The following is a 2,212-nucleotide window of genomic DNA, read 5'->3' on the forward strand; positions in this document are numbered from 1 at the left end:
ACGGAAGACAAGGGCCACGAAGGGCGCGAAAACCCGAGTGGTGGTGGTGAATATTGTTTTAAGAGAATGTAAAACTACGCAACAATACTCTATATAACACTAATCAAAGATAAATAAAATGAAGAGATCCGACACTTCGAAAAATGAAGGTATCGGCCAAAGAAAGGCAAAGCCTACAAAGGACGTGATAATGAAAGACTACCTAGGCCACACATGCTCTAATATCTTCGGGGTGTGAAGAGAACAGAAGTTGACCAAGGGAGGTCGGATCGGATAGATGAAAGTGAGGAGCCTGGCAGAAGTGGAAGCAATGCCAAGACACAACTAAGGGCCCAATGGTCGCCAAACCACGCTGCCCAATTTAAGAACCCCTCTTAGTTCCCTCGTGCGAAAGCACCCACAGGGGGAACCTTCCTTTGTGATAGGGATACACTGCTCAATAAGTCATGAATGTATTTCACAAGAGAAGAAGCTAAGTGAGCGACTTCTTTTTTAATTTTACGTTTCAAAGAATCTTACAGGTCCACCTGTGTGTTGTAGTGGCTAGCGTGATTAGCTGCCACCCCGTAGGCCCGGGTTCGATTCCCGGCTCTGATACGAAATTTGAAAAGTGGTACGAGGGCTGGAACGGGGGTTCACTCATCCTCGGGAGGTCAACTGAGAAGAGGGGGGTTCGATTCCCACCTCAGCCATCCTGGAAGTGGTATTGCGTTGTTTCCCACTTTTCCTCCAGGCAAATGCTGGGATGATACCTAACTTAGGGCCAAGGCCACGGTCGCTTCCTTGTCTATCCCTTCCAATCTTTCCATCCTCCCACAAGGCCCCTGATCAGCATTGCAGATGAGGCCTCCTGGACGGGTAATGGTCCTCCTTCCCAGTTGTATCACCCGACCCATAGTCTCACGCTCAAAGGCACTGCCCTTGAGGCAGTAGGGGCGAGATACCTCTCGGAGTCCGAGGGAAAAAGGATCCTGGAGGATAAACGGATTAAGAAGCAAAGGAAGAAAGAAAGAAAGAAAGAAAGAATTTTACATCTTCGTCACTAGTTTGCATTTTATGATATTTTGTGGTGTGTTTCCTTCTTTTAGCAAAGGCAGGTTTTCTTTACTTGTTTCTATTTATATGACAGCTAATTACTGTATTTTAGACGAAAAGAGTCGGTAAAGGATTTGTATTTCTCTTTCACTCCCTAGTTTTGAAGGCAATGAATGTTCACATTTATAACTTACAAGCACTTGTCCAGACGCCGAGCAGTACAATTTCTTAAGACACAAATTTTAAAGATGATGGAGATGCCGCGGATCGAACCCGGGGCCTTTCACACGCAAAGCGAACGCTCTACCACTGAGCTACATCCTCCTGCCTTCAGGGAAGTACATGTGGGAGTCATTATTTATAGTAATTTGCCTTTTTCGTGTTCTCGGGTACGTATTGAGATTCCGGTCTCGAACGTCCTGAGTTCAATTTGCTAGACGCTCGCGGCAATCGGTAACAAAGCAGTATACACTGGGACCACGACAATTGCTCGTTTTCAGCACTTACGATAGAAGCAGAATTTCCCCCTGTTATAATCAGGCTGCTGATATTTCTTTCTTTCTTTCTTTCTTTCTTTCTTTCTTTCTTTCTTAATCTGTTTACCGTCAAGATTTACTTTTTCCCTCGGACTCAGCCAGGAATCCGAACCTCTACCGCCTCAAGGCCAGGGCAGTGTCTTGGAGCGTGGGACTTCGGGTCGGGGGGAGGGAGCACAACAATGGAACGGAGGACAAGTACCCCGCCCAGGAGGTCTCACCCGCTATGCTGAACAGGGGCCTTGTGGGGGGATGGGAAAATTGGAAGGGATAAAAAGGAAGAGGGAAGGAAGCGACCGTGGCCGGCATTTGCCGGGAGAAGAAGTGGGAAACCACGGAAAACCACTTCGGGGATGGCTGAGGAGGCTGAGGAGGGAATCGAACCCCCTCTCTAATCAGTTGAACTTCCGAGGCTGAGTAGACCCCGTTCCAGCCCTCGTAACACTTTTAGAATTTCGTGTCAGAGCCGGGATCCGAACGCGGGCCTCCGGCGGTTGCAGCTAATACACACTTTCCACTACACCACAGAAGCGGACGCAAAGATATTTACGCACGCGATATCCTGTTTTAGGTTGCCTAAAAAGGCATTAAATATGTTTTAGAAATACTGAATTTAGGTACTCACAAAGTGTGTATAAACT

The 2,212-nt window shown here is 47.2% G+C and overlaps 1 non-coding gene across 1 annotated transcript; it reads right to left on the reverse strand.

The window, feature by feature from the left end:
* Positions 1-1,287: 1,287 nt before the first annotated feature.
* TRNAA-UGC (transfer RNA alanine (anticodon UGC)) lies at positions 1,288-1,360 on the reverse strand. The gene has a single exon. It is a non-coding gene; the product is annotated as a tRNA-Ala (tRNA).
* Positions 1,361-2,212: the final 852 nt, after the last annotated feature.

The sequence above is a fragment of the Anabrus simplex genome, chromosome 12 (genome assembly GCF_040414725.1).
Source record: "Anabrus simplex isolate iqAnaSimp1 chromosome 12, ASM4041472v1, whole genome shotgun sequence".
Classification (NCBI taxonomy): domain Eukaryota; kingdom Metazoa; phylum Arthropoda; class Insecta; order Orthoptera; family Tettigoniidae; genus Anabrus; species Anabrus simplex.